We start from the raw sequence: 26,801 nt of genomic DNA on the forward strand, positions 1-26,801 counted from the left end.
CATCACTAATGTTATGGCAGAAGTCAAAGTAAAAGAGTGGTTTCATTGATACACTGCTTTCTCAGGACTATAGTCATTGCATCATTGAGTATTAACGTTACAAAATGTTGAGAAAATTACATACATGCACTGGCATAAACAATGAACACCTTGATACATAGATATTAAGAATAAAAGTATAAGCAGCACAAAAATGCTTTGATTATAAAGTAACGTGATATATTCAATATACACTCTGCTCCATTCTTTTCTTTACATAGGAAAGTAAACTGTCTTCCCTCCTGTCACCAAGACACTGAGACAGACTAACCAATGACATAATTTTTAAAGAATATACAACCTTTACAACCTATCTACCTGCCAAATTTACAAAGATCTGTATCTGGATATTTTATATATTTTATCTTGCTGGGGGCCCATACATCTTTTCTGAGATGAACTGATTCCACAAGAGCTCTTGGGATAATTGAAGGACCCTGATGACCTCATTCTGTTAGTGTTTACTTGCTAAGGTATTTTCTCCTTTTCAGCTTCTTATCTCTTCTGTGACCCAGAACAAATCTATTTCTGGAATTTTGAGTAGGATCAATGTTTGTAGGCTATGCTGGGGAAAATTTCTTTTACCTGTATCCATCCAAGCTGAGGGAGATGGAGGATATGAATTTTAATCATCATTTTTTAAATCAATTTATATTGCCCTCAAATACCAACTGCCCTGTTTACTTTTTGCAGTTAATCTCAGCTGGATGTTTAAAAACTGAATTCTGGATATAGATAAAAATTTCTTAGTAAATACTAATACATTATTAATAATGATTATTACTATTACTGTATATTGAGAGCTTAGTAAGTTCTGCCAATTGTTGAAATCAAGGACATACTGTAGGTAGCATGATCTTTCAGCAACTACTAAAAGACTTCAAGTGAAAGGAAACATTATTTGGTGTCCCATTCTGTTCCATCTTGGACTGATGATACTTTAAGATTCTGGAAGGATGAGTTAGAGTTAAAAGAAAGAAGATATTATAACCAGAAGAGGCTGTACAAACATAAGAATGTGCTTGCATATTCAGTCAGCATTGTCACAGTCAGAATCAAACCATTGATACAGACAGAGTATACGGGAGAGTGAGAGGATGGCATGAGGAGACACTGAACATCTGGAAGATGCAGAGCTGAGGATCTGGGGCTTTACTCTGTGGGGAAAGAATTCATAGTGGAGTACAGTCAGATTTGAATATTACAAAAATCACTCTTAGAAACTGTAGGTAGTGTATTGCTATAGAGAAGTGAATTATGTGAGTAAATATTATTGACTACTGCATCAGTTAAACTCAACAATTTAATTGCAACAATTAAACTCAAGTGGTAAAAGAATATAGAACAGGAAACAGATTTGAGAGCTATTTAAGGGACAGATTGACAAAGTTCCCATGTTTCTGGCTGGTGGGATCAGCAGTAATTGATGATATTTACTAAAAGTGGGAATGCAAGGAGAAGAGAAAGGCAGACATAGGGGAATGAGGGAGAAAAAGTGTTGAGTCCAAAGCCATATTGAGTTTGGTACAAGAGGAGAACTCAGATGCAGGTGTTCAGGTAACAAGTCATTGAGGAAATCCTAAAGGGAAGTCTAGGCTAGAAATACCAGGAAACAATGTAAATAAGAAATGAGTAGAGTATGAACAAAGGCAGTAGCAGGGGGAATAGTGAAAACAGGTTGGGCTTAAGAAACATATTGAAGTTAGATTCAGTAAGACTAGTGCCACATTGATTTAACATTAGAGAAATTTATTGTTCTTATTAAGCACCAGAGCCAGTGCTATCAAAGGTATGTAAATCCACAGGTACGACTTCTAACCTGTAAACAAAACTGTAATTAAAATTTAGTCTTATAGAAATGTACTATTTTTTCTATATTAGACTATTACATGTAAACTGTAAGGTCAAGGTTCATGTTATCTATTTTTAGTATCTAAAGCACCTAGTACTATGTATATGGCAACACATGTTTGTTGAACCAAATTGACCTATCTCTGCTGCAATTATCATGGTATCAATCATTTTTTCAGCATACACTTACTGAATGTATATAGGCATCAAGCCCTGTGTTTATTGCTAAAGCTACAAATTTAAAATATATTCTTATATCCAAAAAGCTCAGTCTAAGTCTAAGATAAAGACAAACATATATAAGATGGTAATTGCTATGATAGCAGCAAGCACAGGACAATATGGAAGTACAGAGCAGAGATATATCACCTAGCTAGGAGTTACAGCTTCCCGTAGGTGATGACTTCTGAGTCAAACTTGAGTTTGAGTAGTAGTTCCCCAGCTTCATTGGGGCGGGGGTAATAAACAGTGGAAGGTATTGTAGGCATCAGGATCATCTTGTATGAGTAGGGCACAGGGGTCTGGGAGATCGTAGAACTCTGTAAATAATACTAAAATATTAGTGAGATGATGAAAGTGGAGTGGGTGGTGGGGAGAGAATAATGAGCCATGAAGATTCTAGTAAGGATAATATGTCTTCTATGCCATTCTTAGAAATCTGAATAGGAGAGAAAATAGGAAGGGAAGCTAGTTTCAAAAAATAGCTCAGCATCAGACACAGTGAATTGGAGCTTTGTATTAGGGTAAGCTAACTATTGTAACAAATAACCACTTTAGTGGCTTAACACAATAAAATTTTCTATTTCATTAATATCCTAATCTAATGATGAGTATGTATGGGGGGGTCTATGTTCAATTCAGTCAGTCAAACACCAAGGCTCTTTCCAGACTGTGTCTCTGACCCTCCTCTGTATCCTTAGAATATTTTCCACGTAGCTGGTGGATGAAGAAAGAGAGTGTAGGTGGAGATAATGTTAAGATATTTAAAGAGTCCAAGATTATATAGGTACGAAGTTTTTATGGATCAAACCTGAATGAGGCACGTATGACGTCAAAACATATTCCACTGGTCAGAAATCAGTGCTGTATTCATACCTGACTTTGAAGAGACTGGGAAATTTTGTCTAGCTAGATGCCCAGTAGGAAAGGAAAAAGAATTTGGTGAGCAAATTTCCGTCTGTGATCTAGGCAAGTTGAAATAAAATGTAGATAGCTAGGTTTGAAATACATTAATAATTTATGAGTTGTAAATATACATAGTGGTTGTTTAAATCATGGAAATGAAGGAAATGTCCAAGCATGATCAAGTGTATTGAAAAAACTCAAGAATTTCAGCATTTTATGAATACATAAAAGAGAAGCATGAAAAATAGACTGAACATACTTGGCAGGGAAGCAGAAAGAAGACTATGAGAGAGAATGTCAAAAATACAAAGGGAGAAAGACATGTCAAGAGGAAGGCAGAGGCCGAAAGCATTATAAGCTCCAGGGTAGTTAAATAAGATAGGAACCATTGGCCACATTCTAAAATTTTAACTACTTCAGTTTCATATAAATTCGTTATGCCATTTTGATGGCTGAATGACCTACAGGAAAGGGTCCGTGATTGTATCTAGAGTAATAAATTGCCTTGACTTATGTCTCAACTTGTTTTAAAATGTAATATGGTAAAGTTTTCTGCATAACTTAATTACTGAGATTTCAAATTAGCTTTAAAAAAACCTTTAAATCTACAACTAGAGTTACTTTTGTCACATAAGTTTTGTGTGTGATAACTGTCTCAAAAAGATTAAAAATATCAATAAAATACACTTTTAATTCAACTTTCGTGTTTGTAATCTCTCTAACGCATTTTTAGTTAGCAGCTCCCTTGTGTATTCACTATGTATGTAAAATATGTTTGCTTATGTGCTTCATATGTGTGTGTGTATACATATACATCTATGTACTTCCTCATGGAAAAATATAATTAAATTTAAATTATTGACAAATAAAAAAATTTTAAAAATGCATTGCTAAACATCTCAAAATTGTGTTTTCAATTATGAAAAACATTAATTAAACTATTTGGAAGATGTGTAGCTCTAAGGAACAATGCGGGTGGAAGGTGAAATACATTATTTGTGTTTTAATACCAATGTTTTAAATGTTTAAATGTTAATAAACATTTTAAATATATAGGTATATATTGCTTGGCATTGAAAATACTGTGAAGAAATGCTTTTCGAATATTCTTGTAGCTATTGGTCTTTCTTCAAAAAAGTTTTCCTCAAATTTTCAATGCATATAATTGATGCAAGAGGAGCTCTTATAATTGATGGTTTCTCCTAGTGGTAACCTCCTGGGCAACTCTTAGGATTCCTAAAGCAAAAGCAGCAGAGTTTGAAAACAATCCTTGTGCTCTGTGGTGGTAGACACTGCCACAGGAAGGCAAATGTTGATGATTTTTAAAAATGTGGTGCTGAGATGCTTGAGTGATCCAAGTTGGAAAGATTTAGAGCAAGAAGTTAAAAAGCTGAATAGTGGTAGGCTGTCATAAAATAATAAATAAATAAAGAGCTGATATAAGCTAGTATGTTAGTGCTGAGATGGACCAGAGGGCCAGCCCAGGCCTGGCCATGGCCTCAGAGGAAACCTTTGCCACAGGCTTAAACAACAAAACGAGGCAAAGCAAAAACAAAAACAACAACAAACCTCCAGAGATTTCAAGGACAGTCAAATGATATTTAGCAGCAATGATTAACACCTAGTCAAATGAATGCACTTCTGTCCCTTAACTATAATAGCGCATACCATTAAATGTTCTCACCTTAAATTCAAACTCCATTCACACGTATCCATTCAAAATGTATTAAGCACATATGAGCCGGCTCTCTGCTAGTGGTGGCAATATAAAGAAGATAACATGCGTAATCTCTTCCAGCAAAAATATTTAATCCTCATAGAAGAGTAATGAGTACATAAAAATAATGGCTGAGGGGGAATATGTCATCCTAATGGAGCACAGAAATAGGGTTTCCAGATCTGACTGATGGGCCAGAGATCATCTTCTGGCAGGAGGGATACTTGAACGAGGTTAGTGACATGCCAGGGGTGGGTACTTAGGCATATTAGAGTTCAGCAACTGTAACACCAACAAGGACAGAAAATTAACAAAATAAAGAAAAACAAAACCACATAAATTGGTCTCTCACTATATGCCAGACACTGTACTGTGGACTTCATTTGGATTCTTACTGAATGTATACAATTAGCCTATGGACGATGACCTTATGACCTGGATACGCTTAACCATATTTTATATCTAGGAAGAAGATTAAATTTGTTAAGAATCTTGTTCAACATGATACAACTCTACTTCGGCAGCTAAGCAATTTTATAGGCTCAGGAAAGTCTTACTCTAGAGCTTTATTTTTTAATCACATTAGACTGTGAAGAAGTATTTTTTGAAAAAACAAGAAAGCTGGAGAGGCCCCTTAGGGTATTTGTGAAGAAGAAAAATCCCGTTTTTGTTCCCTTTTTTTTTTTTTGAGTGATGTCAGCTTACTAGAGGGACCTCAGAAAACCAGCTGACAAGGTTGAATATGCTGAGTTTATTATGCAAATCAATATCTTTTTATAATTTACAATATTGAACAATATTAAAAAGAAAATCCCCCAAACATTTGAGTTGATGTGGTTTTTTTTTCTCTTGTCATTTTAAGACAGGAATAAATAAAATACAGAAAAAAACCACAGGAGGTTGTGGTTCTACTATCTTAAAGTGCAAATCATAAGGACCTTTGAAAATTATTGTCATGTTATTTCATAGCCTTCTTTTCAAAGCCAGAGAGTTTCAATTTCTATATATATTTCACACAATCAAGGTATTGCAAAAATTCCTGTCTCTCACTAACCCACCTCCATCAGACCCTTGTATCTCTCTTTATTCAACTTAGATTTTATGTCCTTCATGATGACCTCTCCCTTGCTTAGTTCTCAACACCACTCACCTTTTTGTTTTATTGTGCTTGCTTTTTTGAACTACATTCTTAGTTAACCCAATTGTCCACCAACTCTGAACCTGCACCAACCACAGCTGAATGTGGCTGGAAAAAAAAAAAAAAAACAACACTCTCATGCTAACTGGCCTCACTTTAAAGGATCACATAAGTGGGTCCGTAATGTTGCCTGTAGTAATGCTGTATTTCCCATCTATTCATTCTCTCACTTTCCTAGAAGACACTATCATATCTTGTTCTCGAGTTTTCATCACTTTTACTCTCATTCTCATTCACAGATGCTGGATTTTTTACTGTCTTTCATTTAGAAAATTCAAGCACACAGAGGAGAACTTACACGTGGATTGTGTCCGCAAAATAATTATTTTGCTGTTCATGCTCCCAGGGAAGGCTGACTCTTCCTCTAGTTCCCTAGACCCCACCTGCTCTTGTCCACTTAAGGAAATCTCTCTAGTATTTTCCCCATCTCTGTTACATTATCAAATTTTTCTTCTCTTCTCAGTCTTCTCACTAGCATATAAACATTGTTATTGTTTTTCCACAGTTAAAATCTGTGTCTTAACAAAGTTGTCAAAATATTGAAGAAATGCGAAACTGGGTAATGGGTGCCCGTGGATACATTATACTACTCTCTCTCTGTTTATGTACGTTAAAAATAAATCTGTAATGCAAAAGTCACAGCAGAAATGAAAAACAGACCCTTCTATTCCCTTTGAGATACTACACTAATTCTCACATGCCACAAATACCTCAGAAAGTATCAACACTGTGCTCTCATTAATGTTGTTACTTTTATTTTCTCTTGAATTTATTACATCATTCAGGTTTTTGCCCAGTACTCCATGGAAACTACTCTTGTCAAGGTCACTAATGATCTTTCCTTTGCTAAATCCAATAATCATTTTTAGTACACATGTTACTTGATTTATCATCAGTATTCAACCTGGTTGATCACTTTCTTCTTTTATATACCATCTTTCCTTGGCTACCATGTACTACAGTATCCTGGTTGTCTTCAACATCCCTGACTCCTCCTCTATTTTTTCCTTTGTTCATTCTCTAAGCATTGGAGCATTTGTGGACTCAGTCCTTGCAATCTTTGGACATCTTTTCTCTTCTTTCTCTACGCACTCTTTCGGTGACTTTTTTTAGTGTTATCCTGTTGACTACTATGCTAATGCTAATGATTCCCTATTTTATATTGCCAATCATAATCTCTGCCCTGATTCCTGTATCAAACTGCCTCCCTTATATCTCCACTGAAATATCTAATAAGGAATTCAAATCTAGCATGTGAAAACTGAGTTCCTCATCCCCTTCTCTCCATCTTCAATAGTCATTGCCATTTCAACAAAGACCAATTCTACTTTTGAGTGATTCAGGACAAAAAACACAGAGGTATTCTCAAACTCTCCCATTTCTTTCACTCCTCAAATTTGTTCTTTTAGCAAATTCTGTCATTTCTGGTTTCAAAATATATCCAGAGCCAACACTTCTGACTCCATTGCCCTAAGTCACCATCATCTCTCATCTAATTTTTTTCAATAACATCTTCATCAATCTTAGTCTATCATTAAGAATGGACAGCATGATCTTTGAAATGCATAGTCAGATCATCTCTAGCCTCTGCTTCGAAGTGTCTAATAGCTTTCCATTCAACAACAAAGTCCTTTTTATGCTTTACAATCTTACTATTCAAAGTATGGTCCATCACCTGTGAGCTTGTAAAATTCAGAACCTCAGGCTCCAACCAAGACATAATGAACCAAAATATACATTTTAATAAGGTGCCCAGGATTCTCCTGCACATTAAAGAGCATTGTTTGGCAAGGTCCTACAAAAGTTGCAACTCTCTCATTATCACTCTGATTTCGTTTCTTACTATTCCACCCCTCACTTACTCTCTTCCAGACAGTATAACCTCTTTGCTATTCTTCAAGTATATCAGCCATTCTTCTACCTCAGGACTTTTGTTTTGCCCTTCTTTTGCTCTTTTCTGAGGTATCCTAATGGCTGTGCCTTCACTTGGAAGTTACCATCTCAGTCATTCCCTGGGCACCCTCTGTAAAATTTACTGCCTCTCTGTAAAATTTACTGCCTCTCTTCGTTTATCACTTTTCCACTCCTTCTTTCTCTCTCATCCTGCCCCCATAGCATTAATCATCACCTAACATATTTTATTCAGTTACCTTGGTTGTTGCTTTTTTTTTTTTTTAACCAGACCATAAGCTCTGTAAACACAAGGGGTTTTCTTTTCCTTTTTTCTGAAGTGTGGTTTCTCCAGATGTAAAAGATAATTTGGCACATGATTGATGCTAATAACTATTTGTTGAATGGATGAGTGCTTCCTCTATTTTATTTTCTCAAGGATCCCTCATGGAAAGTTTTTCAAGACTTTCATCCCGTGGATTCCAACCTTTTCCTCTGTGTATCAGTGCTGTGATGGCCACACTTCCATGTCTTTCCCTGCCTGGGAATTCTCTGGCAAACCTGAAGCCTTTGATGGACCCTGACACTGCCCCCACCAAGCAAGGCTAAACAAAAACAGAGAGCTGTTTCCATTGTGCAAAGCAGAATCACCAACCTCAAATACTTACTCAACACCGTCTGACACTCCTTCCACTTTCTGTTGGTAAGACTACTCCATCATCTTCCAACTCCCAAATAGCTGTTCTTTCCATATGCAGAATAGTTTCACTGATATTTTTCTCACCCTAGACTAGGACCTCCACTCAGAGGAGCTCATCTGCTCACCAAAAATATCACCAAATTACATTCTTCTATTTTCAATTTTCTCCCAAAAGGAATTGTGTGCTATCTTGAAAGTAACCCCTTTTCTCTCATTATACCTGGAAGAAAAACAGATGTTGCAATTTAGGGTTTCATAATTTTCTTAATAATGTAAAAAAAAAATTTTCTCAGCTTGTACACAGTCTCAAAATGAGAATGCTCAATGTGATAAAATGTATCTGTAAGATCAATATTCCTTTGACAAAAGATATGTTTAAAAAGAACACTGCAACTTAGATGTTCAGGCCCTATAGACCTCATTACTTCATCATCACATTAAGAAAATTAATAATTATATGTAAATATATAATTTATGTTAAAAATTATGTCACTCCTATGCTTAGCTTAAAAACCAATTTTTAGACTTAAACATTATATTTTCTCCTCTTTCCCATCAAAGTTGTTTGAGGATATTTGTTTAAACATCTCTTTTTTCCTAATTCCCCATACTCTATTAAGCCATTAATTACTATTATTACCAATATAAATAATGTAAATGACATTTTAAAAGATAATGACGTTTAATCTTCTAAAATAGATTTATCATCTCTTACAGATACTAGTACCAAATTAATGATAAAATAGACTTATTTTATTGATACAATTAATTTATTAGTGACAATGTAACTGACCAACTTTACAAACTAAAAATCAATGAACCATTATATGATCAAGATTACTTTTGCTGCCAGTTACATACATGTATGTTGAACTACCTCTAGCAAATAAGGGTAATTTATTGGCTAACATAACCAAGGAAAGGACAGAGTTGCAACGAGGGCTCAGGGAGAAGTATCCCCCTCTTTACTCTGCTTCTGTCTTTCTGCTGACTTCTCCCATAACAGCTGCACACAATGTTACTGGCAGCCTTCACACTTAAATTTCCTAATTATCTGAAAACCAAAGAGGAAGTAAAAGTTGTTCCATATTTTCTCAGGTTCACAAATCCCAGAGAAAGTTTCTTATTGGTTCTGTCCGAGTCAATGCTGACTCTACCGGTAATAATCACCATGAAGAGGGTTTCTGAATCTCAAAGAAGATGGCAGCTTTCTTTGGAATCATCTAGTTAATATTGGGACAAAGAAATTGCTGGAACAAATTGGTGGAAATGTGGTGTGCATTTGGTGAATTGTTGTACTGGACAGACAAAACCACAGATGTTTTCTAACAACCCTTTGTTTTATATCTTCCTGTTTCCTAATTAGAGACCATTGTCCTAGAAGCTTAATTGTATTTATCTTTTTATTTATTTATTTTTGCAGCACAGCAAAAGGGAATCCACAATTTGAGGGTGGCAAACAGAATAGCTTATTGTCAAAGTTATACAGGGAAGAAAACTCAGGTTTGTTCTGAAGAAAAATGATTCACTTGAAGCAACTTAAGGGGGTTATAAACCTTCCCAAAGACAAATAACTTTGTGATGATAAATACTTAAACTGGTATAATAGAAATTAACACAAAATTTTGGCTGTCAGGAGTTTCTCATGTGCTCAAAAAACTGGAAAAAACATATAGTAGCCTAAAGCAAAACTGTCTTACAAAGTAATATAAATAAGTATATCGGCTAGGCTCAAAAAATTGAATCTTTCAATTCTTTTAAATAAAGAGCATGCTTTTCTTTTCTACTTTGAATATATCATAACTGTTTTTGACAATTAATATTTTTCTTCTGTGCCTGAATTATGTAAACTAGATGTGTAAGGTCCTCAAGGTCCAGGTAGGCATTTAGGAAGCTACAAAAATAATGAAATAAATCAACAAAGAAACCGTAAGTTTCTTTAACCTTCTTGCTTTATTTTGAAAATTACAAAAAATAAATTATTTTAGCACCAATTTTGTTATTATGTTATTCATATTTTATTTTGCTCAAAACAAGTATAAAGTTGCATGATGTGCAAATGATACATGTTTAGAAAGCATACAGTGGTGACACATTACAAGCTTTATGATGGAAGGGGTTTGGGTCTGTTCTGTTTATTTCTTTATCTCTTATGCCCAGGGAAGTACCTGGCTCATATTATTTGTGCAGTGATTATTTTTAAATAAATTAGCTAATCATCATCATATTGTAAGTATAGAATATTTTCTTTTGATATATCTTAAAATCCTGCCATTAAGATTGTGGAATTCATGTCGGGGTCAAGTTAAAAATTTAAATACTAAAGAAAAAGGTGGTGAAGGAATCAATATATCCTTTAATTATACTTTCATAACAATTTCAGAAAATCATGGGGCAAAAAAGCCAAGGTTACATTTAATTAAATGGAAGGAGTACCATGTACCTTTCTGTCATGAAAACACAGCTGATTATATAAATCAATTCTATGAGAAACATTCTTAATTTTTAAGATTGCATATTTAACAGAACTTAGAGGAATCATATATTAGAATATGACATTTATTTCATTCCAAAACAAGCAAGCCACCATATTCGAAAAACTTTTGTGGAGCCACTTAAGCTGTTTCGTGCCTTTGAGTTAACAAAGAAAAGTGCCTTTGAGTTAACAAAGAAAATTGCCTTTGTTAACAAATGTCATCCATTCTAGAAGTCCTGATATGTTTTTCACTATTTTAAAGCAAGTCTTGAAAGAATTGGCAGCTGTGTCATTTGCATTCTGAATGCAAATGGACAAAAATGTAGATGTCCCTTAGTGAAGCCAAATCCTGGTTTGCACCTATTGTGTGCACACTGTTGCCATCTAAGAAGAATTTGTGCTTTGGGAGCTAATTTTGGAAACTGGAAAAGATGTCAGTGTCTTTGAAATGGCAAAAAGTTTCTTTGCCAGGGAAAGCGTCCACTGGAAGACAAATCTTGGTGTTCTATGAACAGGTGGAGCACCTGTGATGCTTGGCAACACATCTGGTTTGGCTGCTTTCTTGAGGAAAGGCACTCCACATGTCATAATGACTCACTGCCTTCTATACCGGCTGCAATTTCATAGGAAATGGTGCCAGCAATTCTGAACAAAGCTTCGTCCACCACAATGGAAAAGCAACTTTATCAAAGCCAAGGATTTAAATCACTCTTTTCAGTATGTTTTGTCAAGAGATGAAAGCAGAATATGAACTTCTTGACTACACGTTCCAAAAGCAAGGCTTCAAGTGCTTGATTATATTTTAAAAAACAGTTTTATCTTTTTTCCCCCTTCTTTCTTGCTCTTTCTTTTTATGTTTTGGAGGGAGGTAAGTGGAAGATGAAGTGATATAGAGGAAAATTCAATTCACTCAAAACTACCTGACAAGGATGAGTTCATTTATACTTTGGCTAAGGGAAGAATATTTTTGACAATATAAATGAGGTAATTAATTTAAAACAAAGCCTTGAATTACAAATGCTGTGAAAAACAAAACAAATATACCACCCCTACCTCAAACCGCCACCACAATAAACCGTGAACTATTGCATCCAAATTATGGGTTTTGAAACAAAGACTAAAATTAGGCAACTATTACAAATTTATAAGTGCAAAAAAAAAAAAAACATGTTCTTTGTGTTGACAATGATAGAGCTTTGCCAAATTATCTGTGGGAAAAAAATCTACAGACCCCAGGACAAAATACAGTCTTTCCCAGCATTACTTCTGCTCGAACAATATAAATATTGAAATCTGGAGTTGTGATTATTTTCTGGGATCCTCTTGTTGCTGATGAAGGGAACAACACTGTGGTAGACTTTGACCGCAATGACTTCAGGACAAAGGACTTGCCATGTCAGGATTTCAAGTCAAGGAGTTCCAGATAATTCAACTGTTACTTGACAAGGTACATGGTGTGATTGCTACTTTTAGGTGTCAAGGTGAGGGTTTAAGGGATACTTAGATAACTGTCAAATCATTATATCTGGGTGTGTCTGTGAGGGTGTCTCTACAGGATAATGCATTGAGTCTGTGGACTGAGTTGGGGAAGATCTGCCCTCAGTGTGGGTGGACACCATCCAATCAGCCCAGATACAACAAAAAGACACAGAAAAGGAGAATTCCCTTTCTCTCTCTCTCTCCCTCTGTCCTGAAGGTGGGAAACCCTTCTTCTCCTGCCCTTAGATATCAGAATCCCAAGCTCCTTTGGATGATGGAACTTGTACCAACAGCCCCCAGGTTCTCAGGCTTTCAGCCTGGGACTGAGAATTACACCATCTGTTTCCCTGGTTCTGAGGCTCTGGGACTTGGACTGAGCCATACTACTGATATCCCAGGGTTTCCAGATCTCAGAAGGCCTGTCATGGAGCTTCTCAGCCTCCATGTGGGCTAATTCCCCTAATTAATTTCCTATCATATATCTTTATCTACATATATACTATTGGTTCTTTCTCTATAGAGAAGCCTGAATAACACACCTGGCAAAACCATTTGTGAAAATATTGATTCCACTTACATTTCTTTGTAAATGAGATTATTAGTACATGAAACCACATAAACCATACAAAATCGAAATGAGATGTTAAGGATAACATGCATGTGGTTTTTAAAAGCTGAATATAGCTTTTTGCTGACATTTTCTTTGGGGCAGAATTTACTTTGCCTTATCTACAGAATTCTGATCTATTTTAATTTTTTAGTAATGGGCCTTTAAGTATATGTATAAATAGATTAGAGCAAGAAAGACATACATCTTTGTAAAGATTTTTTTCCATGTTATATCTTTACCACTTTTCAATTGAATAGTTTGGTACAACAGGTATAAAGATATGATTTATAAACTTAGCTAGGCACTCCAGAATGAACAGCAGTCTGGACCATTCACTTTTTCCAGAAAGCTTTATTTCTCATTATCCATAGAAGCTTGGAGACAATCCAAACTTCTTTGCACATTTGTATAACCCTGCCACGCCCCTCTTGATCGCAAACAGATGACTTTGATTTTGTTCCTTCACAGAGGGAAGTTTCCTTAACTTCTACCACCAAACCTGTGAACTAATATGCACCTGTAGATATGCTCTTTTTTATTCTCTCTCTCCAGTTACAATTTATTGGTACAAATGACAAGAATACAAAGAAGGCAGTACTCTAGCTTTAACCAGGCTAGCGATGACACCTATGAGATTGCAGATCACCCAAACATAACTGTCCCTAAAAGCCTAAGTAGAGTTGAGCTATCCTACCAGCTGAGTCTCTTCACATTGGGACTGTTAAGGAAGAAAAAATGAAACTTCTTTGTCCTCTGAGTCAAGGTATTACAGGGTCTTTATGTTACAGCAATTTAGCATTTATTCTCATGAATTCATGAAGGTTCTGTCACTCTTTCTGTATTGTCTTATTTACTGATGAGGCTTCAATTATTTTCAAATGCTACTAATTTTGGTATCTCTCTACAAGGCCCAGAGCTGCATATCTTTTCCCCCCATTTCTTAAATACACCTTTTATTTTGAAATCATTTTAGATTTACAAAAACATTACAAAGAGTGCAGAAAGTCACCATCTGGCCTTTACCCAGCATCCCATAATGCTAATATCTTACGTAACCATAGTGCATTAGCCAAAACTAAGAAATTAACATTGATACAATACCATTATCTATATATAAAGACCCTGGATTGCACCCCCTTTTTTTTTCCAACAAATGTCCTTTCTCTGTTCCAGAATTGAATCCTGAGTCCTGCACTTCATTTGGGGTACTATTTATTTTATTTTATTTTACATTCCGGGATACATGTGCAACACGCTTGTTACATAGGCAAATGTGTGCCATGGTGGTTTGCTGCACCTATCAACCCATCACCTAGGTATTAAACCCAGTATACATTAGCTATTTTTTTCTGATGCTCTTCCTTCCCTCATACCCCTACTACCGCCAACAGGCTCCAGTGTGTGTTGTTCCCCCTGGGTCCACGTGTTCTCATTGTTCAGCTCCCACAAACATGCAGTGTTTGGTTTTCTGTTCCTGTGTTAATTTGCTGAGGATAATGGCTTCCAGCTCCATCCATGTCCCTGCAAAGGACATGGTCTCATTACTTTTTATGGCTACATAGTATTCCATGTTGTATATGTACCACATTTTATTTATCCAACCTATTATTGATAGGCATTGGGTTGATTCCACGTCATTGCTATTGTAAATAGCAGAGCTGCATATCTTAATGTCCTACTGGATATTTGGATAGCCTATAGAAATTAACGTTCAACAAACCCAAGACTTTTAAATTTATTTCTTTTTAAACTTTTCTTTCTTCTCTGGTATGTATCTGAATGAGTGGCACCATTAGCTATCCAGTGGCTTAGCATAGACATCTTAGAGTAACTTCCAATTTTCCTCTCTCATCCTTCTTACATTCAAATAAAAATCATATCTATTCTACCTCTTACAAAAGTCTTACAAATTCAATCACTTCTCTTTATGTTCCTTGCCAAGAATACAAGACACAGTCATCTTTTTCCTGGGTTGCCACAATTGGCATATTGCTGCTTTCTCTCATTCAGTTTTGCTTCTCTAGTCCATATTCCACAGCACTTAAAGTGAGCTTTCTAGATGCAAATCTAACTCTACTTAAAATCCTGCAAAGACTCTCTGGTGCTCTTCAATAGATAATACTTTAATGGGGCTTACAAGGTCCTGAATGAGGCCCCTGTTCTCCTTTCCAATTTCATCTATTATTCCTGTCTTCATCATATGCCATATTCTAGCTTTTCTAAGCTTTCTCCTGCAACCACATCTTCAGATGATCTATTACTTATTTTCAAATTAAACTCCTCCTTCATCAACTGGTTAATGCGTATACTTTTGCTTCAAGTCTTAACTTAGAGCCATTTTCTCTAGAAAGCCTTTCTTGATTCTTTCAAGCATGGGTTAGATGCTTCTCTTATGTGAGAGCACACTGTTCTCCCAGGAAATAGCACCAGTCATGTTGGATTATAATATCTCTTTACTGTACCATCTCTCACTTGGACGAGACAAGATTTACCTTATTTATTATCATATGTCTCATATTGTGTCATTCCCATGTCTATTATAGTTCCTAGCAAATAAAAATGAATTGTGCTCATTATTTGCTTGAATTTGTTTTAACACACTTCCTTGGGAAGAGTCCGTAGCTTTCATTAAAGTCTCAGAAAAGTCCATGATCTCATAATATCCAAGCACACTTTCATGCTTGCAGTATGCTAACTGTCAAAACATCATAAGTTACAGTCATTCAGATTCTGAGAGCATACCATGGTAACCTCCCTTTTCCCAAGTATCTGTAGAAATGACACACTAAAATAAATACAGATGGTTATCCCTTTAAACACACACACGCGCGCGCGCACACACACACACCTTCTTTGGAACCACTCTTTGTATTATAGCTATGGACATGGGAATTGCCACAAAAAATCTGAGGGCTTTCAAAAATTCATGGTTCAAAAGCAAAAGAGAAAAATAACTATCAATATCAAAAATAACTTGATGAATTTGGCTTTGAGACAAAAGAGGACTATGTTGATTTATTATTTTTTAGTTTTTATTTTGCCATAGACATGCAAGAAATTGCAAAAATAATACAGAAATGTTTCATCTACCCATAACCCAGCTTCCACAATGGTAACTTTTTGCATAACTGAATTATCAAAACCAGGAAATGAGTTACTTTTTATTAGTTTTCCTGATGGAAAATATTCTTTTTCATGACTGAGACCCTTACTTTCACTACGTGAAGCTATCTAAAATTGGCCAATTCAGAAATCATTTGGATTACATTTATTAAGCTCTTAATGTCCGTCAGAGAGTATATTTAGTATTTCAGACTCTTCAAATTAATCCTGTGGGAAGATACTAATATTACCTCAATTTATAGATGATGAAGCTGAGGCATGAAGATAAGTTGAGTAACGTGCTTAGGATCAATGTGTAGGAAGTGTCAGGGCCAGGTTTATGAATGCAATTCTCTGCAGGCTACACCACCACACCTGCATAATAACCCACTTCAAAAAATACTTTCCATGTCTGGAAGAGTTAAGAATTGACTGACCAGCTCTCATTATGAATTAGATTAAATTGCTTACACACTTGCTTGCATTCTTCTAAAACCTATCTGAAGATCATCTCCCCTGAGAAAAGGAAGGAAGTCGGGAAGGAAAAAAGAAAGAGATGATGACGTTGAGCAAGGCTGGATGGAAGGTCAGAGGCACTGGCAGACAAGGCATTGGGAATAATTTCCCAATTATTTCCCAATTGGGAATAATTTCCCAAATAATTTCCCAAGTGGGAATTGTTTCCATGGTCCCTGTGAATGAGGTTCATGAAGAAAGACAGGAAAGTGGTAGCATACTAGAGGCCAATATCAAGTAACTCAAAATATTGTACAAACAGGTTCTGGGCCTGGAGAGAAGAATTTAAGTCTCTTTATCATGCTTTTTCTTGCATTGCAGTTCCTCCTAAGCCTAGGATCCAGACTCAAGACATTCTATTAGCACTTTAATAATTCATTCCTGATTTTATGGGTCAATTTTAACACTGATTATTCTGGTCTTACAGATTTTTAGACACAAAACATAAATTTCCTGGAAAGTCAAGCATTATGCATTATCTTGACAAAATTCTTAAATTATGTTTCAATTTTTTATATCTGATTATTTCACAGTGAGTCTGACCCATATCCTAGCCCACAACCTATATCTCTACACTTTGTCCCTTCTGCTACCATAAAGTGAGATTATTTAGGTTTATTTGATATTTTCTCTAAATGTAGAAACAGATATCATATTTTTTTCTATGAAGATACATTTTGAAATACTAACGAATGCTTTCTGCATCACTTTGGGATTCAAACTGTTCAGAAGGTGGGTATTCCCTGTACTCTCTGGTTTGATTGTAAACACCTTATCCTTTAAACATCTTCTCTACACAGTGGCTCCTGGCAAGGAAAACTCCATTGTTTCATTTTTAGGACAGGTTGTAGTGTACATCACAAGATAAACTTCTCTTTCTTCCTGTTCTTGGCAGATGTCTTAATTAATCTTTCGTTTATATTAATGAAAGGTTAGGCTGCACCCAACTCTTTAAAAAAATCTTCACTAAAGTTAATAACCTTAGAGAGTTTGCAAAGCTGGTATGGAATTTACAGAACAAAGCTGTGAAGAGCCACAGGCCTTCTCTAATAAAGACATCTCTTGCTTCTACTGCATAGTTTTGCTTACACAGCTTTATAGAGGTTCTCTGTCTTGAGGCTACTAAGCCCATTCAAATGCCCTATTTTTCTTCTAATTGCTTTTCTGCCACTGGCTTGTTATCACCATCTCTCTCTTTCTTTTCCCTTTCTCTCTCTCTCTCACTCTCACTCTCTCTCTCACACATGCACATATACGCATGCATGCATGCACGCACGCACACACACGTGCACACACATACCTCTCCACTTTCAGTATTTACCTCCAACCCAACATGTCCATCTGCCTTAGGATATAGGAAACACTGCTCCTTAAAAAGCCAGCAGAACTGTATGTATCTGAACCTTCGTGCAACATTTATAGGCTCTGTCAATTTCTCTCTCTCTTTTCTTTGTGTTCTGTGATATTCAGCACTTTCTGTAAAGAATGTAACGAAAAAAAAAAAAAGATCAAAGGAGGTGCTTATCTCCAGTGACATGTCCAAACAGGCACTCTGGCCCTTCTAATATGCTCATCTAATTTGCTCCTGAGCCCAGGCCTGGAAGAAAAGCATCTTGAGGAAGTTTTCTTCCATGGGCTGAGCCATCTGCTAATGCGGGCCTGTGCCAGTAATTTACAAGTAATGGTTTACAGCTGTGAACCCTGGCTTCTGAGCTGTTTTGGTCATTTAGTAATTACAACAGTTTCATTAACATTTAAAGGGAATAGTCTGCTCAATATCAATTAGGGACTATCAGCAACTGTGTAGCTCCATTTTCATATTTGCATTTGACATTTAATATTCTGCACACATAAATTCTTGGTCTTGGAAATGCATTGCCACAGAAGGTCAAAATTAATCCAGAGCCCATTTCTACCTAGCTCTACTAAGCTTTAGGAAATATTTCTGCAGATAGCAGGAACATAAAAGGTTATTTTGAGGCGGTTTTACACATCTGAACATTTAAGTACTTTTTCTTACCACTAAAGTTGAGGTTAAAGAGTTCTCCTCAATTCTTGTTATATCTCCTGTATTCTAGGGAAATTCCAAACTTATCTGATTCAGATTTGCATAGTATTAAGCAGAAAGATGACATCTATTACTTGCAAATCTTACATAACTGCAGTGATACTTAACTTTAATGTTTGAGGGTATGGGGGGGTGCTATGTATGGATTTCAACACTTAATAAATAGTACTAGACTATGACCAAAAAAATTCTTCCTAAAATCATTTACATCTGGATATAGGTCTTGATCTCTAATTAAATTGCTGAACAAAGTGGTAGTTATGCTAGGGCTTATCTCAGAAGAAACAAAAGCCCAATGATAATTTGAATTTCATGTGGCTGAGAATGGTCCTAGAATTTGATCCCTGCTGGTAAGTGATCTTGGTAAAAGACAGAGTGAGAAAGATGGAGCAAATTTTAAGTGAGTTAAAGGCCTTTTAGAGAGTTAGAAGTAGAAGCTCCCATCAGGATAGAGAGGAGTGCCTTGAGATTATTTAGGTGCAGATTGTAGAGGATGTCAGTAAGAATGGTTTGAGTGGCAGAAGCTAAAAACAGTTTGAGCTAAAGTACTGGGGCTTCTTTTGACTCCTGGTTCCCAGGATCTGGCTGTGATAAGAGGTGGGTCGCATAGCATGCACCATTCCTAAGAGTCAGAGGTAGGGAAGAGCCCACTGAAAGAGGGAAGACTGAAAGAAGATTAATGAAGAGGATATTGAAAGAGACTCCCTTTCATCAGACTGGGACTTCTAATGTGTCAGAGTCTATACCTTGCAATGCTTTAACAGGGTCTTATTTGCTTGAATTTTAAACCTATTCTCAATGTTGTGCTACTTAAGCAGATAGAGTGACTTTAGAAACACAGATAAAGTGAAAATCAGGGAAAAAAATCTGTATGTCCTAGGGACTTGATGTTTGGAAAGAAGTCACACTCCCTGTCCTGCACACCCCCGCCCCCCGCCCCCCATCACCACTTCAACCACTACCAAGGCCTCTGCAAAGCATTTGTAAGGAGCTAGAAAGGAGTGGTGTCAGCCAGTTGAGAAATATGCTAGTCAGAACATTTAGATTATCTGGAATCATTATAATAAACAGTGCATGTAATCTACTAAAAAGGTATATTTTATAAACTACATTATTCATTGTCAGTTTTATTCAAGATATGCAAATGACATTGTTTCACATGGTCCTTGGCTTCTCCAGAACTTACTTACAATGGTGTCCCAGTGCTTATCAGACCAATCCAGAAGGCTTATTCTATCATGTCAGACTCTCTATGATTACCTTCATATCACTCTGCTTAGTGGGTTTATATGCATTTGTAACTTTTCTTCCCAATTAGAGTATTAGCTTCCAGAAGGCAAGGTCAGAATCTTTACCAGCATATTCGCCAGCTGGGACCTAGGAAATTATAACTAGATTTCAAAATGTGATCAGGTGGTAAAAGCGAGGAATTTTGATCAGGGAAACAAATAATAAATAAATTGAGGCAATCCAGTGTCCAAGACTGGAGCTCAGGAGTATACCTTTTGTTTCTAAAAAATCTAGAGTTCGGAATGCAGCAGAGTCCCAGACATAGGAGTTGGGGAACCAGATTCCTAGGTAAACAGGAAGTTTGGGACCAGAAGATGGGTGCCCCAATTTGCCAGTTTGTCAGACTAGCAACTTACTCCATCGGCTCATGCTTATGGAAAGGGGTACTTAGTGTCTCTGTTGGGACCACAGGCATTTGAATGTTCAGCAAGTGGCTGAAACCAGAGCCCACATATGATACTGGGGAAAGAGATGTTTTCAAACTAGAAGAAATAAGAGGACTCAAGGACAGATGAATAATAAGGCTCCATCTAGATCCTTGGTAACCAGCAGGCTGGCCCCAATATCTTTAACAAACCAAGAATAGGTAATAGGTAGAAGTAGTGGGGGAGGTTATGATGAAAAGGCCCTACAGAAGCTAATAAAGATCCAATTCAGAAGTCTGAGTTGTGAAGAGTAGTTCCAAGATCCAGGAAGCGTAGTATTAAGTTATTGCAAGAATAACAATGAGACTGTTTCTGAATTCATAAGAAGTGACCCATAAACTTTCTGTGTCTCATGCTAAGATGGGTCCACATCTTGAACAGAGCTGAATTTACAGGGTAGTGCCTTTGGCCATGCTAGCAGGAGACCTCGAATAATTTTAATTATTGAATGTTTGATCAAATCGTAATCTTAATCAAAATTAACCAAACAAAATTTTAAAATTACATAACATATATGAACTTGCATTTTCTCTCTGTATTAATCAGGTTAACTGGGTAATATATATGTATAAATATTTCAATAGTGTAACACAATAGTGACTGTCTTATTCATGTGTAGTCTAACCATTACTCAGTGTGATCATATTCAGGGACCTGGCTCTTTCCAGCTTTGACTCCACTCTCCTCTGCATTCAATCACTGGATGGGAAGAGAAAAGAAAGAGTCAGTGAGTGCTTAGGGTCAGGCCAGGAATATGCCAGAACTCAGGAGCCTGCCCATAGCAAGTAGAGGCTGAGAAATGTAGTCTGTCTGTGCACACAAGAGGGAGAAAGACGAGTTTAGTAAATGACTAACATACTCTTCCTTGAAATTACGGAATGTAAACTTGAGTAAAGAGTGGAAGAGAGAAGGAAGAAACATACACTGTATTTTACAAATTTTATTTCAGGTAATACACCAGAGAATTATAATCCTTTATTTCCAAATGGGGAGACTGAAGCTCTGAAAGTTAAATAGCTTTATATTATACAGGTAGTAATTGTAGAGCTGAGGTTGAACCGAAGTCTTGTTGTTTTTTTTTAAGAATTTATCAAAAGTCTTTGATTAGTTTTATTATGACATAATAAGGAGAAAAATCAGATTCAGACAAACTTGACTGCATAGTGTGCATTTGCCACTCAGTTATTTGTGTTTCTGAATTAGTAATTTCACAGAAGCTGTGTCCTCAACTGTAAAATGCAAGTCATGATATTTGCAGATTGTGTGATGTTTAAACAAATAATACACTATTTCTAACATTTTCCTGAATATTGGAATTACCTGGAATGCTTAGAAGAAGTACAGATACCTCAACAGCTTCTTTCAAATTCTGATAGAATGGGTCTGGATTAAAGCCTGGGAAATTTTAATTTTAGCAAATGGGCTGAGATAGCTTCAGAAACAATGAGCTAATGTACACACACTAGCACAGCCATTATCACCCAAGTTAGAGTTTAATGGCTGTTGTGTTATTATTGAAGTTGCCAGCCTTGTTAATTATATTTCTAAATGGTATCTGCTCTGGAAGTCCCCATCTCTACTCACTCTCTATCAGTTAAGCTACACTTATTAGTTAATGTTGCATCCTCTGGAGCAGCTTATTATCTACATTTCACTCAGACAATATTGAGTTGAGTTTTGAACTTCAGGTGAATTTTAGAACTGATTCTGAGCTCTTAGTTGCAAGCATCAGAAACCAGGTCTGGCTAAGTAAAAACTATTTATTGCTAGACAATGGGTAATTCAGAATCTCTTGGAGGGGACTAGAGAAGCAGGAATTTGTCTCATATTTCTCACCTCACAGTCCTGTGAAGGCTCTAATGTTTTTATGTTGCTGGGACCAAACACCACCCTTCATTGCTGATTCCCCTAAGACTGGATATCAGTCGCTGATGCCTTATGTTACCCATTCCTGCATCACTTGCATGTGTCTAAGCTGCAAGGAAAGCTGAAGAAATTACACTTCTGTTATCTCTACTCCTTTGCAACACATAAAGTGTGGAATTTCCCAAACAAGAAAAAGGATTCAAAAGCCAGGTGATAAAAAGAGTGAGAATCGTTGCCACACCACCCCCTCAGATGCCTACTGAGCCTGGAGGCAGAATGAGGGGTATCCCAGAATTACAGACAGAGAAGCACTGATGAAGATAAGCAGTAGGAAATGTGTGGTATGAATTTGAGAACTCAATGTGGGTGCCAATACCATAGATATTCAATATTTGTTTGCTGAAAAATTTGTATGAATGGATAACTAAAGGAAGGAAGGAAGAAAAGAGGGGAAAGAGAAAAGGAAGGAAGAAAGATTTCTTCTCTAGTTCTCTTGTGACTTACATTCTACATTAAACATAATCTCAGAGGAACTGGATTCTTGCCTTACAACTAACTCTTCAGTAAATACCACTGGTTGGTATTTACTGATCCCTAATCTTCCTAGAGATCAACCAACGCTAATTTCTTCCTGACAGGACTCCTGACAATAATACTAGAGCTCCCTTATGCTGTCCCTGACTGAAATAGGCTCTGATCCTATTTCCTCCTAACCCTAGGAACATGGCTTCCTCTTAAGCTTTTTACTCAGAAGACTGAGGCTGATCCATAGTTTCATTCATCCATACTTACCCTCTGTCCTAATGGGAGGTTTTAATCCTCCTACTGTTGCCTTAAACTGAGGGTTCTGAAAACTATGTCATATTTTATTTAAATCTCTAGTGTCAATGTTTTGACAATAAAGTGAGACATTAAAACATATACCTTTCATCTGGGCGCGGTGGCTCATGCCTGTAATCCCAGCACTTTGGGAGGCCAAGGCGGGCAAATCACGAGGTCAGGAGGTCAAGAGCATCCTGGCCAACAGGGCAAAACTCCGTCTCTGCTAAAAATACAAAAATTAGCTGGGGGTGTTGGTGCGTGCTTGTAATCCCAGCTACTCGGGAGGCTGAGGCAGCAGAATCGCTTGAACCCAGGAGGCAGAGGTTGCAGTGAGCCGAGATTGTGCTATAGCACTCCAGCTTAGCGACAGAGTGAGAATCCGTCTCACAACAACAACAACAACAAAAGCAACAAATAAAATATATGTCTTTTACCCCTAAAAGGTTTTGCTGTATTTTGTATTTTCATGGTATTAAGCCAAAATTTTCTCTCCCAAATGGATTAAAAAAATACGCCTCAAGCTTACAGTGATGCCAGTGATATTGATATAGTTTAGATATGTGTCCCTGCCCAAACCTCATGTTGAAATGTAATCCCCATTTTTGAAGATGGGACCTGATGGGAGGTGTTTAGATCATGGGGACAGACCCTCATGAATGGTTTGGGCCATCCCCTTGGTGATAAGCGAGCTCTGTCTCTGAGTTCATACTAGATCTTGTCATTTGAAAGTGTGTGACACTTTCCCCCACATTTTCTGTCTCTCTTGCTCCTGCTTTTGCCAAGTGACATGGCTGCACCCCCTTCACTTTCCACCATGATTTTAAGCTTTCTGGGGCCTCCCTAGAAGCTGAGCAGATGCCACCATCATGCTTCCTGTATAGCCTGCAGAACCATCAGCTAATTAAACCTCTTTTCTTTAGAAATTACCCAGTCTGAGATATTTCTTTATAGCTATTCAAGAACAGCCTAACACAGGTATTAAACAACTATCAAAATTTTGAAATATGTTTGAAAATAAATCAAGAGTAAAATTACAGGAAAGTGCACCTTTATTCAGATCTTCAAAAAGAACAGAGCCAGATTGCTACCCTGGAATAAAAATGATTCATTTAGGGAGTCAGGTGAGCAAACAATGATGAGAGGATTATTTGTCTAAGAACATTAGTCCACAAGAAAGACTGAGCATCCTATTATTCTTTCATTTCAATTTTTCCAACTTTTCTAATTTTACAAAGGGTGATGGCAGTTCAAAAATCCCAGACCCAAAACAATTACTTTGGGGGAAAAATATTTAGAAATCAGATAGCATACAGTAAATCTTATAATCTAAGTTGAAAATACAGCCTAAGATGCTGGTAATTTTCATTTTCTAGTGATCCTTGCCACCATTAAATAAAACACATTCTTCAGTGTGGGTACGAATTATACAAATTATGCGAATTGGAAGATTTATGTAGATATTATTACCCGAAAATTTGCACTTTAATTATCATTCACTTTGGAGTAAAGTTTTTTGAAAGGCCAATAAAAGGACTGTTTTTCCCTTTATCACAATAAAAAATATATTAACAGACCTAAAATATAGCCTAATTTTTCAAATATCTGGTGTGTTAACATGTCAACATTTAGTGGGAGTTTTATTTTGAGGTGGTCAACTCTTAGACATTCCAGATTAATGTTTTCTTCTATTTGTGTTATTTGACTTACCTTCATTCTCTCTATAGTCTTTTTATGTAATTAGTTGTACCTGTTCATTCAAAAAGTAATATCAGGTTTCTGGGAAGATAGTGGAATAGATGGTATTAGGAATCTGCCTGTACACGTAGACAACATTTGAACTCAAAGAATCTGTCTGATGTAACTATTTTGGAACTCCAGAGTCTATTGAAGGCTTGCTACTTCAAGAGAAAGTTTCAGGGGAAGACTTCAACAGTAAATTGTGCCTAATTTTGGACAATTTTAGGTATTAAAACAGTAGTACTTAACCATCTTCCACCCCTCAGCCACTTGGCAAGTAGCTATGAATGTGTTCCTGGAGCAGCTTGCACACAGGTTATAGGAGCAAGGGGTGGGAAAAAGGGACACTGTCTTCATAATATCTGAAATCTGTGATCTGATCACTGACAGCTGCTTCTGATCACACAGAAGCAAATAGGTAACAGGCATCATTGTTGCACCTCCCCCTATTCTTGCCAGTCCCTCCCTGTCTGGTTGAACTGATTTTTAGGAGATTTAAAAGGCTAACATATTTTTTCTCCTTTATTTTTCTCTTTTTCCTTTTTCAACAGCTAGACACTGAATATTAGGAAAATCAAAGGTGATGGCATATACAGGGAGATTAGAAAACTACTGCATATGCCTGGGGAGGGGGCAGGCTCACAAAAGACCTGAGAAGACCTGTTTACATCTCGAGCTAGTGCTTGGCACAGAGAAAGCCTACAATAATCAAATAAACAGGAACAAAAAAACAAAACCAAAAACAAAAATCCAAGAAACAAAAAACAGCAAACCCTAGGAAGGGGGAAAATCTAATCTCCACAGTTAACAGATTATTAGATTCAAATGTTCAGTTTTCAATAAAAAAAATGACAAAACAAAACAAGAAACATCAAAGTATGAACCATTTAAAGAGAAAAACAAATAATAATCCAACAGAAACTGACCCTGAAAAAACGTGATGACAGATCTACTAGACAAAGACTTTAAAATAATTGTCTTAAATATGCTTAAAGAACGAAAGAAATACGTGGAAAAAGTCAAGAATATATGAACAAAATAGCAATATCAATAAAGAAATAGAAAACCTAAAAATACTAAAGAGAAATTTTAGAACTGAAAACTGCAGATTTGAGCAGGGAGAAGAATTAGTGAACTTAAAAACAAGACAATGAAAATTATTGAGACTTAGCAAGAGAAAGAAAGGAAATTGAGGAAAACTAACCAGTCTGGGGGACTTGTAGAACACCATTAAGTGAGCCAATATATGCATACGGTACTCCCACAAGAAGAAGAGAGAGGAAGAGATGAGAAGAAACTATTTTAAAAAATATTGCCCCCAAACTTCCCAAATTTTATAAAAGACATGAATTAAAACAGCCAACAAGCTTAACAAACAATAAGTAGGATAAGCTCAAAGAGTGCCACCAAGACACATTATCAACAATCTGTTGAAAGCCAAAGACAAAAAGAGCATTTTGAAAGCAGCAAGAAAGAAGTAATTTGTCGCATTGCAAGAAATCCTCAATGTCATTCTCATCAGATTTCTCATCTGAAACTTTGTAGTCCAAAAGGCAGTTGGCCAATATATTGTAAGTGCTAAAGAACAGCAAAACTGTTCTTTAAAAGTGAGGGAGAATTGCAGGATAAACAAAAGCTTAAGGAGTTTGTTCCAATTACACTGCTCTGCAAGAAATGCTAAAGAAACCCCTATAGGCTGAAATGAAAGAACACTAGAAAGAACTTCAAGATGTATGAAGAAATAAAGGTCTCTGTAAAGGTAAATAAGTGGACAATTATGAAGCTAGTAGTATTGTAACAATAGTGTATAACTCAACATTTTTTAGCATGATTTAAGAAACTAATATAGTTTTTTAAAAAACCTTTATCAGCCTAGAAGTTAGTATTGTT

The 26,801-nt window shown here is 36.4% G+C and overlaps 1 long non-coding RNA gene across 10 annotated transcripts in view; it reads right to left on the reverse strand.

The window, feature by feature from the left end:
• Positions 1–26,801, reverse strand: part of LOC129059995 (uncharacterized) — a 148,552-nt gene that overhangs the window by 79,213 nt on the left and 42,538 nt on the right. For 5 of the 10 annotated variants that reach the window (XR_010140269.1, XR_010140264.1, XR_010140272.1 and 2 more), the window contains exons 2-4: positions 23,277–23,397; positions 14,468–18,179; positions 8,489–8,740 (exon numbers count right to left, since the gene is read on the reverse strand). The exons of 1 other annotated variant lie outside the window; for it this stretch is intronic. This is a non-coding gene — a long non-coding RNA (uncharacterized LOC129059995). The remainder of the gene's footprint in view (positions 1–8,488; positions 8,741–14,467; positions 18,180–23,276; positions 23,398–26,801) is intronic. 4 more of the 10 variants (XR_010140265.1, XR_010140267.1, XR_010140268.1 and 1 more) reach the window with 4 other exon arrangements.

The sequence above is a fragment of the Pongo abelii genome, chromosome 5 (genome assembly GCF_028885655.2).
Source record: "Pongo abelii isolate AG06213 chromosome 5, NHGRI_mPonAbe1-v2.0_pri, whole genome shotgun sequence".
Classification (NCBI taxonomy): Eukaryota; Metazoa; Chordata; class Mammalia; order Primates; family Hominidae; genus Pongo; species Pongo abelii.